This window comes from Falco naumanni, chromosome 12 (genome assembly GCF_017639655.2).
Source record: "Falco naumanni isolate bFalNau1 chromosome 12, bFalNau1.pat, whole genome shotgun sequence".
NCBI classification, from domain to species: domain Eukaryota; kingdom Metazoa; phylum Chordata; class Aves; order Falconiformes; family Falconidae; genus Falco; species Falco naumanni.
The window spans coordinates 19,595,825-19,610,604 of NC_054065.1; the positions used below are offsets into that span (position 1 = coordinate 19,595,825).

At 39.8% G+C, this 14,780-nt stretch overlaps 1 long non-coding RNA gene across 4 annotated transcripts in view; it reads right to left on the reverse strand.

Moving 5' to 3' along the window:
- Nucleotides 1-13,831, reverse strand: part of LOC121096194 — a 59,926-nt gene extending 46,095 nt beyond the window's left edge. For 3 of the 4 annotated variants that reach the window (XR_005830392.1, XR_005830390.1, XR_005830393.1), the window contains exons 1-4: nt 12,625-13,831; nt 5,958-6,185; nt 3,158-3,235; nt 727-2,979 (exon numbers count right to left, since the gene is read on the reverse strand). This is a non-coding gene — a long non-coding RNA (uncharacterized LOC121096194). The remainder of the gene's footprint in view (nt 1-726; nt 2,980-3,157; nt 3,236-5,957; nt 6,186-12,624) is intronic. The other variant, XR_005830391.1, reaches the window with a different exon arrangement.
- Nucleotides 13,832-14,780: the final 949 nt, after the last annotated feature.

Genomic DNA, 14,780 nt, shown 5'->3' on the forward strand with positions numbered 1-14,780 from the left:
AGATCTGCCTGCTGCAGAAGATGTCAGCACGAATACTTCAGATCTTGAGAAACCCGCTGGAGGGGAGCATTGGCAGCATGTGTAAAAGAGGCATAGGGCAGAGCGTTTCAGGCACAGCTGAAAAGAGAGTGGCTATCGTCAAAGTGACAGGTGATTGATGTTTCTGTGACCTAACAGGAAGTAATAAATGCCAAGTTTAGGCTTTTAGCGGGGAGAAATGGCTTGTTCACCTACTGCTTCATAACTGCATCAGGTTTCCACTAATATCTAATCATCTCCATGTAAAAATGAGTCTATGGAGGGCTTGCAACAAGGCTGCCAAGGACATCGTGCCAACTCGATTCACAAGCGTCACATTACCACAGACCCAGGCATACCCTGGAGTTTCTCATTACCTCACGTACCAGAAAGTCTTTAGCTGAGCCTTCACTTTCCAGTTACAGATGAGGAGGCAAGTAGGGGATCTGAGTAAGGCTCCCTGGCTAAGGGGATCTCTCTTCAGAAACAGCGCTTTGTTCTAAACATAAGATCCCATCTAAAGGTTTGGTTAGAGAATCCGTTCTAGGAATATAATTTTTAATTTGATTGATTTCCACAAAATTTGCCCTGTAGGAAATTGTCATTTATGGACACACACACATCATTTGCAAAGTCTGCATCTGTGTACGTGCAGGTAAACATGCATCTGACATGTAGCTCTTAGGCATTAGGAAGTGTCTGGATTACCTGTGCGTAGCCATTCACGCTCAGCCATCACATCCCGGAACTAGTTTCTTCTTTATGTTTAGCATCCTTTTGTCTTTCTCTTTTCATTTTTTAATACACATTTACGTGTGATATTTTTATCAACACTTACGTCAGCTTCCTTCAGTGGAGAAAGGTGTCCTTACTGCACCTTTCACATATGAAAAAGCTTTGTAACTGAAAACACAAAGTACTGGTTTTAGCTTTCTTTTTTTCAAAAACAAACTAAAGAAAACCAGAAGGTTAAACAACTACAGTTGAGGCTACCTTGCTGAGCTGCAATAAAAAAAAAGAAAAGATTAGTCTGAACACACATTTTTTTATTAAAAAAGAATGTACCTAAATTACAGCTGCTGACCATGTAGTCATTCTTTTTATGAGGTGTTTCCCTATGCCCATATATGATTTCCACATATAAATTCCCTGTTGGTCTGAAATCTCCTCACATGAAACTGGTGTTTTTCTTAATAAATTGCCCACAGAATCTGTATTTCATCTCGGACGTAAAAAGTTCATTAGGGAAAAAAAGCATCCCAGTGTCCTGGTGGAAAGCAGTAACAGACACTATCCAAGCTAAAAAAAAGATTTGCCTGCTAACTGTATAGCATTTTCCCCCTGCTTTCTACTTAATTATTTTCCATAATTTAATAAGGTTCAATATAACATAGCATACTATAACGGTGCCTGCAGTAACAACCACTTAGTCCAGAGCAGAAAAAAGCAATCCTGTTTCACTGAGGATTTCAGCATGTTACATTTTGTTTCCTTTAAAATTCTCTTGGAGGGGGAATGGACACCTAGCTCTGAAACAATCTGTCTTCAAGTGCAAAAAACCTGGAGTCCCCGGCTTTGTCAGAGCCTGTTTGACAGGATGCCTTTGAACCACGCAGCGTGGAAGGCTTGGAACTGCTCTGGGTCTGCTTACCAGGGTCTTCTCACCAGGGAAAATCACTGGAACCAGAATCAGATGTTCCATATGGGATACTCAGTTGTAAATCTGAGAAAGCATTAGAAATATGAAAATGTGAAAAAATTTCACCAGAGCACACATTGAAAACGAAAATCCACGTTCATCATTACCATTAGAAAGGAGGCAATGCTACGCTAAACCGGATGGTTGTGCATTAAGGGTCATCTGCTGCTCTTACTGTAGAAGTGCAGCTGACTCCTGAAGAAACCAGTGAGTTCAGCAGAGACAGGGTGAAGAATGTGCTCCTAAGAGATTCCTCCTCCTAGAGAAAAACCTTGGTTTGACAAACTGTTGGATGTGTGTCAGAATGTGACAAATGGGGGACACTTTGAGCAACACTTCACTGAACTAACGTAGCAGAGTGTGGTCCCCAAAAGCACAGTTGCTTTCATTTCCATAATTTACTTTCATCTGTCTTTTTCAAAACCTTCCCTAATTAAGCTTAATTGCCATGCAGTCACACATTAGTGCAACATTCTGTCCACTTATGGACCACCCATAAAATGTTTCATAGCACTGATCCTGGAAAGTGGTAGATTGCTTGTTTTGTTTTGTTTTCTAATGTGCATAAGTGCCTATAATGCATAGTGATGGCTTTCTGGGACTGATACTTGACTCTGATTATCATGAAAAGATTCTCCGTTTATATCAGAAAATTAGAGAGGTCAGAAGGGTATTTGTGTTTTGGGAAAAAACAAGCATTTGTGATGATTTGGAAACAAATATCTTTGGTGCAGAACTCAGACACAGGGATTCCCAGCTCTCTGTAATATTTCACTCCTCAGGACAGTTATGGGCCAGACAATAACAGCTTGGATACCCTCAGTTTCTGTGAGTTAGCTAGCTTCTCTGCATCACTTAAGTCTTAGTGACTTAGACTCACAATAAGCAGTGATCAGATGACCTAATGAAACTCATGAAAACTTGAGAGATGGACAAAGGTCTAGCCTGGAGGACACCTCTAAATAGTTTGTAGGAGCTGATCCATCACAAAATATTTAGAAATAGCAAAACAAAATAACAGCAGCACAGAGTCGCAGGGAAGCCTACTGAAATACGAATGTAAGCAGCTGATAACTCATTGCTAAAACTATGGTTTATCTGACTGCAGTAGCTCTCATACCTTTGAAGCTAGGAAGTCCCCTGAATTTCTAGGATGCTCAAGTGAAAGCAGCAGGTACCAGGTACCTCAGCAGAAAGCTGCTCCCAGTATGCTTACAGACAGAAATGCTCAGCCAAGCTGGGTGGACTCGAAATTCGCTTGACTAAAGGGACAACAAGCAAAAACACAAGCAGAAAGTAGCGTTAGATAACAAAATCAGAATTTTTGGTAGCAATCAGACAACATCATATTTTCTAGCACAGAGATATAACATGAGGGAATTCCAGCCTCATGCTGGTAAGAGTCGGAGTTTATACAATATGACTAAAAATTTCATTTACCATTTGTACTGGCTTCTCTTCCTTATGGTTTCTGAGCACTGTGGGATGATCCAAATATTTTTGCCACTGCTAGAAATACTTCTCACAGTCCAGAAATGAAAAAGAGGAGGAGAGAGGAAAGAACAAGATTAAGGTCCAAGTTATTTCTACATTATTAATAAGTGATTAAGTTACATATAGTCCTTTCCAAAGCTTTCAAGCTTTGTAGATGTATATGTTGGAAAGGGAAAAACAAAAGTAGAAATACCAAGAACTATCTAACCAGTAAGGACTAGTTGCACATGTAATTTGTTTGCTACATTTGTCCAGACTACACAGTACTAGAGATGCACATTCTTTGAAAAAAGTAGGGCTATTACATTATGCCTGCAAGACAAAAGCAAAATAGAGAACAGGAGATACACACATTATTGCCTGTGAGCCCAGAAACAAGTTCTGGTGATGATTTAATATTTTAAAGTCAGGGAAAATAATTCGTTTCAGTCACACCTTGATGAATTTCAATAAAGAGCTCCCCCCCCCCCCCGCCCCCCTACTTCTAGCTTAATTGAACAATGTATAATTTTTATTTTGTTTAATAAAAGCTAGAAAATTTTAAATGACACAAAATTTCTTTGAAGTTTCTTTCTTAAAAATCACACACACAAACGCTCATCATCTGTGTTGATGGTATGTTTGTCCCTTTATTTACCACCCAGCCCTAGCATTCTTTCTGGGTGGGAAGAGTGCAAGGAAAAGAGTCATGGGCAAACTGAAGTGACAAGCAAGCTAGAAAAACAGAGCAAAGAAAATTAAAAGGGCGTGCTTGCTCTGCCAACTATGCTGCAGGATACCACGGATATCATAGCTGCATTGACTTAGTCCTACAATTTTAATTGGTCATTACAGAGGAAATCTGACATATATTAAAGAGAACCCCCCCCAGCTCAGAAATGCTGGAACAAGTTAACATGTTACAATCCTACTGACACCACCAGCATCATGCCCAGGGAGAAACCGGTGTCATCTTTTGTTTTGTCAAACAGAATTCATTCCTTCAGTTCTGAATTCTCTTTCAAATGTTAACGTGTCTAGATGGCATAAACACGGCAATGCTGGAGACTGCCATACAGAGGAGGCAGGCTTATCTACTACAGGGCTTCTGCACTTTGGGTCCTCAATGTCTGGGGTGCAGCCTAATCTAAAGGGTATAGGGAGTAGGGTTAGGATATGTATGTTGTGGCAACGTACATACATGTATGATACGGCAATCTGGAATGGTCTCGTGGATATTTACTCAGAGGAAGCACGGTGCCACATCTCTCTGATTGTTTCTATGCATCTTTTTCCTTGCCTTTAAAAATAAGCAAAATATCCCATCTCTAAAAATACCAACTACTCAAAAATATACAGTTCCTTAGGGAAATGAGGTTACAACACAATTGCGTTGTACGAATATTTGCCTGTCATCTGTTTGCTCTTTCCCCCCAAGTTTTAACTCCGCGTTACAGAAGGGCAGAGGTCTGAATGAGTGTCCAGTTCTTACAAGTCCTGTGCAAAACGTGGACAGCCCATGACCGCGCATGCAGCGGCGCTGCCCTGGCTGTGCACGCAGCCTCTCCTGCCAGGCACTGGAGGCACGAAGGACAGGGAGGGCTGGTGGCGGTGGGGAGCTGGACAGCAGACAATGAGGCTGAAGAGACAGAAATCCATAGGAAATGAGGCCTCTTTAGTTTGGCTGACTGTGGGTCAACTTGTTAACTGATTTATACCATTTTTCCCTCTCAGTTCTTGAGTTCTGCTGAAAATTATTTTTCTGCCAATGATGCTTTCCAGGAAAAGACTGCAGCACTCACTTCAAAACTGACAGTATCATTTATATGCTGAACAAGGGGGCACAGCAAACAAGCTTTTTCTTATGTTTTGCTTTAACCTTGCTGATGCCTTTTCAGTGAACTATGAGCCAAATCCTTCATTTCGCTGATTTAACAAGTATGTAGATACTGACATCCCCAATCCCACTTTTCCAGGTCAAGATCATGTTTCCTTAGAGACCAACTGAGCCTGCAGACCTCCAAGTCTATTTTCTCATAAGCGCTGGTCCCATGGGTTTTAGTGGGAGAGCATGTGTGGGTTGGGGGTTCGGTACCTACCTGTGTGTGGTACACAGTTATATTTAATTCTGAGATGCAACTACCATTGATGGTTATAACCCTCTCCCACAGAAAGCAATATTAAAAGTACAAGCCCTATTCCTATGGACTCACTTCAAGTGTGGTTAATCAAATGAATTCATACGCTGTAGGTTTCAGTACTCCTCAGAGTAACAAAAATCCAGTGACACCAACAAATTGTGATTAAAAATTCAGGAAGCCTCATCAGGGAATGATTGCAGCTTTCCTACTTTCTTTTGATTAATATGTAATTCTGGTACAGACAGAAACAAGGGTGCAGTTGAGGCTGAAAACCCCATTTGTTCTAATGAAAGTATTTTGCTCACTAACACTGTTATTACTCTGAATAGGAAAGGAGCGGTGAACTCCACTAATTTAAAGAAACCTCAGCTTTTTAGGAAACCAAATCCATAGTCAGGGTCCTAGGCAACAAACATCAGTTACCTGATGTACCCCAGGACAGAAACACACATTGATGGTTACAGACAGTAATATCATCTCACAGTTTGTCTGGATGAAAATTTTTAAGTTTGTCTTGTTGATGTGCAGATCACTGCAATCTAAATACATACAAACCTGGGAAATCTAGTCCAGACAAAGAGAAGCACCTTTCCACCTGGGAGGAAATAATAAATGCTGTCACTCACCCGGCAGGTGTGTGGGGTGAGAAGGGTGGTTGGGATACACGTGGTGCAGACAGCAGTCAGGAGTATGGCTTCTGGGGAGCCAGCTGTGCACCCTCCCTGGCGGTGGTAACTTGCTGGGAGCCCATGGTCCACCTCTATGCTCTGCTGCTTATGGCACCTCAGAAAGGGAGAAGGGACTTCAGTGCATCCATTCATGTTTCTCACAACATCTTTAAATTTTTGCTTTGGCTGTAATGCAAATAATTAATTTAGAGTAACAATGCCTCCAGCCCAGTGACTGCCATCCTGCATCTAAAACTACAGTTTTAGAAAGATCATCTCAAATCTAAAGTCTGAGTTAGCTGCGATAGCAGAGAGACAATTTCTGCCATTGCTTGCTCAAACAACTAGGCAGAGTTACACTTACTGAAGGCAAACTGGCTGACGTAGTTTCTGACACAACTGGAAGTTTCTTTGCTTTCTCCTTGTTTCAAAACCAACTGAGATCAATAAATCCTTTCTATCCTCTAGCAAGGAAAAAACCACAATGAGCTGCTGTAGCTTGGGAAAATATAAACTTTGAAGACCTACTTCTGATACCATTTCAGAATTGCTTTAATGGTTTGCCTGCTGTCCTCATTGTAATGGTTTGTAACACTGTCCAGGAAAAATATACTGCAGCAGTGTACTTATTCGTGATGAAAATTCCACATGAGTAACACTCAGGAATATTAGAAACAGCCCATATGTATATGCACATATAGTTCAAGTTACAACTTTTTAAAAACAAAATCATAAAAAAAACCCTGTCTTGAGCCTCATAGGCATAGCATGCCACCAGACTAGAAGTGTATAATTTTGCATATTTAAATGTATCTTTATAAATATTCATCTGAATAATTTTATCTGCCTCAAGAATGTAAAAATTATTCGAACAATAGGTCTTTGGCCTTTAGATAGACTTCAACAGTTAAAAAAAGGCCAGAATCAAAAAAACCCCACACCAACACTATCAAAAATATTTATTTTTTCTGCTGAAGCCATTACCCAACTTCCCAGAACTAATCCTGAACTCTGCTTACTGCTAGCACTGTGCTGTAAGTACGGCAAAGGGCAGACGAGAGCACCAGACAACATAAACTGAAACATTGACTTCAGTGTGATGGGAGAACCGAGCCCTGCCAGACCCTGGCGAGCCTGAACTGGTGCAGCTTTTACCGGCAGGTCACCAGGGAAGGCTCAGCTGTGGGTACTGCCCAGGCAGAGCCCAGGGCGCCCAGCACCCCAGTGCTGCCGTCAGCCTGGGAGGGGGAAATAGCGCAGTGATTGCGCTGTGTGACTTACAGAAAGAGCAGGCTCTGCTTTGGGAAGGGACAGATCCTCCGGACCCACGGAGCACTGTGGGAACCACTCTGTCACTTTTATGCACGCTAAGCAGGCCCGTTCCCTCACACAGACCCAAACTCTTCCATGAACGCTGTATAAATAAGGTTATAAAGCTACTAATGTTCTTTAACCATGAAGAGATAATACCAACCATGAAACCTGAGGGGCTTTTTCTTGTCTCCTGCACATATGAAAGATGGCATTAAAAGAGATTAGTTTAAACCACTTGCAATTTCCTTTATGCAATAAAAGATTTTCTTTGCTTGGAATTTTCCTATTTATGGTGTGTATTTGGACGCAGTATAACATAATACATCCCTCAGTACCCTGGCTTTTAATGATGCTAGCAGTATTTGAGCCATTCATCAAACATGACAATTGAAACAGCTAGGAGTTAATGGGAGCATGAGCAGTTTGACAAACAAAGTCTATTTGACAAGGCTGAGGTCAGGACCAAAAGAACTGCTCTTGGTTAAACAAACAGAAAAGCAACAAAGTAAAAGCAAAATCTTTGTAGCCATTTATCAGCTTTAAAAGCCGTTTTGTTATAAGAAACATAAAGTGAAGCTGCACACAGAGATGGAAATTAAATGGGGTTGGAAGAATTCATTTGGCTTCTTTTTTAGGTGCAATTAAAAAGCCCAGTTAAAACTGAAGAATTACATCCATAAAACTGACACACAACTACATAATAGCTAAACCTACACTTTAGAGCTACCTGCTTCTGAAATGACATTATTTAAAGAACCCAGCCTTTTCCAATATAAGAGACTGATTCAGGTGGCATTGAAAGAACAATATTACAAGAGACAATTTTCCTAACATCTCTGAAGCAGGAGAGCACCATGAAGGCGTGCTCAGGACCCACAGCTGAGAATCCATCCATTGCTGCTTCAATAACAAATGTACCTGATATTAATCTGTGCAGGGGGCCTTCCAGGAGGGTCTTTGCAAAGCATCAGGGTTTTGTGTTTAGGCACAATATTGCCTGTAGGAAATTCCTGGATGTCAAATGAATCCTGGAAGCTAATAATTAGTGTGCCCACTAACTTCACCCCTTCACTTGGTTCACAGACCATCTTTTTTTTTTTTTTTTTTTTTTTATTTGGGGAGATTAGTTTGGGCTCATCTTTTCTTCTCTCTGTCCTGGCCCCTGGAGAGTCTACGAAAGGTAGAAGCACTGAATCCATTCTTGTGCTCCCTGAGTAAAGTGGCTTTTAGAGCATGCAGCACACATATTAAAATAAATGATAATGTCTCTACCCTTTTAAGTGCATATAAGCATGCAAAATCAAATCTATACTATCTTGGGTTTGGCCTTGCATTTTATATACCAAAGACAGTCTCCATGCGTTACAGTGCTGAGTTCAAGGGGAACAAGACTGACTTTCCCATGGTTCAGCTTTTCTGCTGTTTAAATTTGGGAGTGATAATATTCTCATGACTAGATAAGACAACACAGATTTAGGCACTCACAAATTCTTGGGTATTACATCTGTGCAGAGTACTTTTTAACCATATGCCTACCATCACCTTCTGTAACTGTTGACATAACTGTCCAGAAACCACCACTACCATTAGGGAACTTCCATCAAAAGAAAATAATTTGGCAAAACTCAGTAAGCTTTTGCAGTCCTAAAGTTTCAGGAAAGGCCTTTATGGCTTTTGGGCTGGACATGTTGCCAGATGAAAAATCCCTTTTCTTTTGAGACTTCTCCATCCTTCCTATTGCTTTCATGCTTTTACAGCTATTGGCAGTTTAGAGACAATAAAGAAAAAAGGCATGTATCAAGGCACAAAGACAGTGGAATTACTAAGAATAGTCATAAACTTACAGATTAATTTTGTGCATCTTATGTGTTTCTCTAATAACTTTTCATTTTTTCTTTCATAAAGAAATTTGTACAACTAATATATTTAAAAACTCCTATTACTGTTGGAAAGTCATGAAAGACTTCTTTTCCTGGAAGTGATTGATTATAGTCTGGACAAATGAAATAATTTTCCCTCTTCTCTTCTCATTATGCTTTGAGCAAAATACCCATTACAGGAGCACTGTGCAGCCATTTAGAGCTAGGAAATGTATTCCATTTAGTCTGTCAAAACCAGTTTAACTGCTGTCTTAACTCTGCCTCTTTTCCAAACCTCCTTTTCAAGACTACACTAATATAACCTAATTTTGACAGAGCATTCTGGACGCTGGGCAGCTCTGACTTGAGCTCTTTTCCATCTGGAATGGGCTTTTCATCTGCTTAATCCCAGGGCTTTCTGGTTAGTTTTGTGTAGTTGTTTTGTAATATACAACCTACAGTCGTCTTATAAAATAATTTATAGCACTCATTTGGACCCCTTTTTGGAACTTTCTACTGGGGGGGGTGGGGTGGAGGGTGGGGGAAGAGAATTAAAAATCACCCAAACAGAGCTCAATCCTAGTTTTACTTTTCAATAAAAATGTTTTTACCCAAAATACTGGCATGGATGTCTGAAGACTGCACCCTCCTTTCCAATGTCAACAACACAAATGCCTTTTCTAATGAACATAATATTACTTTGTGTCATGGTTACATTGTGTCTGAGTTTTTCCCTGTGTTCAAAAGCATATAAAAATACATTTAAAATGTTCAAAGTGACAAACATTTAATGATATCATTTTATCTAACATTCAGTAAAGCAGGATCCTGCAACCAAGCATAAGAAGAGTGATGCTAATTTTAAGGTGGAAGTTCTAAGTACATGCAAAGTATACACAAATTACATTAATAACATATTGTTTTACTCATGTAGTCAAAGAATAGCCAGGTCAGAATTCAAAGATTCAGGAGATCCTTTACAGTCTCATATCTCTTGTAATAAAATAGAAATAAAATGAAAATCCGCAAAGGTGGGTTTGTTACCTACTTAAGTATTAGTTGTTTGTTGGGGTTTTTCTAAACGCTTCTATGATCAGTGGTGTGCTAAACTGCTTAAGGAAATCAAGCCCATTCATGCTTTTACCCTTTTCTTAATCAAATTGAGTTGGTGCTGAGAGATTTTCACTGCAACAATAGCAAGTTTTCTCTTCGGTCTAGTCCTGGAGAGGTGGAGGTTTGGATAAAGATTCTACTTTAAACTTTGCAATATTATTGCAATAAAACAATAATAACAAAGTCATTATTATTATTTTTATTATCATCATCATCAATAGTAGTATTGCGCTGACAGCCTACAAAAATCCTTTCCAGAATTCATCTTCACACCTTCTCCATAGCTGGTCTCCAAGAAAGACCGCCGAAGAAAAAGGGAAAAAGCAGTACACGAGGCACAGGGAGTAAGAGGGACAGGAGGACAGAGCAGTTTAAGAGTGGTTGAGGTGAGTCTTGCTTTGGCTAACTCCAGGGTAAGACTGTCAGGTGCTAATGGCCAGGCTTTAATTATTCCCCAAACCAAGAAATAAGAAAAGATAGATACTATAAAATATGAAGTGCATCTTCCTGGTTCTCAGGAAGCAGTATTCCATTTTTTGTTGTATTTTACTTTAATAGTAGTCCTTCGGTGCACACCAAACACACTTATTTGCTATATCTATAATTGAGTTAGTGCATTACTAAAAAACACTACTTTTGTGTCACATCAGGTTATGCTGACTAATAAATCTTTTCTTTGGAAAAAGCAAATCTTTTCTTTTGGAAAAGCAAATATTGAAGGGAGCATTAGAAAACATCCAGGAAAAAGAAGCTGCTGGAAGTTTATTGCCCCTAATCCTGTTAATAAAATAGGGTACTGGGCTCATTCTTCTGCAAATTTTTCTTACAAGGAAGAGCAGTGGAGAGAGGGGAGAAAGTGACCTTCTGATCCGGAGGAAGGTCCTAGCAAACACGTGTTCCTCCAAAGCATTTGACTGTTAGTATTAATGGGGATATCCTTCAGAGAATGACACAGATGTTAGACTTGGGGCGTGCTGCACCATAAGCTCTGCCTTCAACTTTATGCAATTGAAATAGCAAATTTTTACCTACAACCCAGTAAATGGATGTAAAAACTGCAAGGCAGGAAGAAATCAAGTCCTGATATCGTAAACAGAAAAAAAGTACACTTCAAACCAACAAATAATGAGGATTTAATCTTACATATTGCTTGCCTGTTCAATAAGAAATTCAGAATATAATCTGTATTCATAAAGAAATCAGATAGCTACTGTCCAGGTCTGTGTACTTTATCCATATATGAGAGAGAGATTGTGTATATCACACACATAGGCTACAAATATATTTTGCAAACTATTTGCAGGCTGGTCCTCAATCTTCTGCCATATATGAAAGTTACATGCCTGTTAACTCAATGGCTAAAGCTGTATTGGAAGAGAAAATATCAGGTTTTCTATCAGCATTTACATGCCTTGGCCATGTAAGTTCACCACAGTACTAGAGCTGAAAGAAATACCAGTACAAGAGTGTTCTATGTCAGATCTCAAACCACTAATACAAAAGGGTGTAATTTATCAGATCCAAAGGAAAACACTATCTGACAGTGTCCAAAGTACTACTATTCATTACATATCTAAAGACTGCTGATCAATAGACAGCACTATGCTCTTTTGTTCAATAGGTTCAAGCTTAACTGATTTTCATGGCTTCTTGAATGCTTTTATGACTAACAAGGCATGATCCACAAAGTGCTTTGTCACCGATGTACACATAATCTAATAAAGTGACAGTAATAAATCACAAGTATCATAAATAAATCACCAACAAACAAAGCAGCACGCTGGAAGCAATGTGGAAAACACACAGATATTCCTCCAACTACTTTGGTGAGTAAATGGCTTAAACACACAGTATTAGTTAAGAGCTGCAAGTTCAATTCATAGTAAATATATACATTTGAGCTGTTGGAGATTTTGTATTGTAGTTGGCAAACACTCCTATGTTTCTTCAGGGCGGGTTCATAGAGGAAAAGAAAAAGATAAAAGGAGAAAAGGAAAAAAAAAAAAAAAAAGGAGAGAAAACAAAACTCAAATTGAACAAACAAATGCTTGGAATGCAAGAATATAATGCAGTTTGGTGATGTTTACATGCCATTAAAATCACATTTTATGCCTATTTACCTTATCATTTTGTACCTCATAAATGCCTACAGTAGCTAAAGCTGTTAGTGGTGCCACTTCAAAGAGCAGTGCCCCTAGGAACAAGATCTTTGAGGTTTAGTCTGGCCACAGTGTGGTTAAGGTTATCACGATGTCTCTTTAAATCTAGAATCTAGTTGGCATAAGTCCATGAAAAGCACACATACCTTCAAGTACGAAACTCAGGATTCATTTACTTACCCTTCAGGTGTGGATTTAATGAAAGCTGGGCATTTAACATGGTAACAAGCTTCCGCAGACTTCACAGAGAAATCCAGCTCCAAGATACATACAGCAGAAGCAAAGCAGTCATTTTGAACTCATCATCACTACCAAAAATGCATACACTTAGCAAGTATTTACTTGAGGTGGAATCCTAGAAATACAAATTTGTAGCTGTCACACAAGTTAGCTGGTTGGGGTTAATGCTAGAACTCAGCAGCACTTTCTTCTATAGTGAATGGAAAACCAAATTACTTAGCTTTGGACCATCTTGAATTAAACCCAGAAGGCTGAAGTTGTTTCTTTCTCTTTTAGTTCCTAAATTTAACATAGAAGTGGTAAAATTACAAGAGGAAGTCAGCTTCCCTGGAATTTTTGCCCTGACCAAAAACTTCTGTAAATACCACAAAAAAGCTTTTTACTACAGTATTTGCAATTCAATATTCTAAGGCTTTGCTTGTTCTGATAAAAGGGTCATCTGAATTCTTGAACAGGAATGTGAATCAAATTCCAATTAAAATCTGTAGGTGCTTTTCAACCACTTCTCTGGTGACCCTTGAGCAAATAAATGTTTGTGTCAGTGGCTTGAGGCAAAATACATAATTAGAGCCAATACTAAAACCATCTTTCCTCTCACTCAACCTCAGAAACAAAGTCTGATTCAATACTAATAGCCATGGAAAAGAAATAAATAAGGTGGTGGCTAATACCAGAGTGAGTAAGGCCTTTCCCTCTGAAGACTAGAGGAGGGCCAGACCGGGTCTGTTGCAGTGAAGGGTACAGGTATTATGGATGGTTATTTGCAGGCAAAACTCCTGGACTCTGAAGTCAACCATTCCCCTTTCATCTATTATTATACACGAATCCTTAATAAATGCTCAGTATTTTCCCTTTAGGGTGGTCAGGAAAACTGGCGAGGCAGGACGCAGGAGCTGAGGTGGGTGGGGAAGCCACCGAGCTGCGCGTGGGAGATGTGCACCGCTGGCACACCAGTGCGCCCCGCTGCCCCCGCACAGCCACCAGCCTTTCTGTGGCAGCCTCAAACAGCAGCCGCCACATCCAAACGGTGAGATCTGGGAGCTTTAAATGGTTGTCTGTGGAGCTCTCTTTAGAACAGCAGAATGCTGACAGCAGTGGGAGAGGGGCTTACCCCTCCTGGGAAAACGCTGCGGGTGAAACGTGGGACGTGGGGCCATGGCAGCAGCTCCCACAGCCATGAGTTAGACCTTGTTACCTCTGTGTTTGTTTAAGGAGAGCAAAACACTTTTGCTAAATTTAACATGCTTCTACATACTATGAATTTTACCAAAAGAAATTATTGGACAAAAATGAACTACTTCTTGAGAGAAAAAATAAGTAGTATGAAAAAGAACAAAGACATGTCATTCAAAAAGAAAAAAAAGAGACAGACATTAAGGAAGTTAGTGTCAAAAAAACAAACCTGAGGTTTAAAGCCATGAAGCGTGACCATCACTCTCTCCTCTTCTTCAGCATGCGATTTTATTTTTGATCCAGATGTCACTGCTTACTTTAAACATGACTCTGCCTCTTGGGCAGAGGTGGCCTTGCAGGGGCAGATACTCAGCTGAATCACAGATAGATACACGTGAAAGAGGATATTTATAAAACTGCTAAAATGTCTAAACACTTTTGAAGGTAGAGTTAGGTTGCCTGCTGACATTTGGTCTGCATGAACTTCCCATACAATCATTTATTTTAAAGTTTTGTCCTTCATTAGTTTAATTATTCACTTCAGCCACAGAATTACTGCCTGTTTTAATGCTTTTTCTCATATCTGTGTAACAGCAAAGAGCCCTCAAAACCTTACCACTTGCCTTCTCAGGACAAACCCCTCCACAAATGCTTCTGATTGCAGTTAAGTTTGCTAACGTTCGTCTCTTCTTTTTCCTACCCTCATATGCTTGTCCCTTTCCCTTTAACAAAGGTTTAAAATAGAAGATGCCTTTGGTCTCCCCACTCCAAGACAGCCTTTCCCAACACCTTCCAGGCAGGCCCAATATACAAAAAGAAACTTTTTCCTCCTGTGCAAAAGACGCTGTAGGAACAAGATCTAATATAAGCAATACCATCTCCTTTCCGTGCCTCAGTCTCAATATTGCCCTTTGATTTTTTTT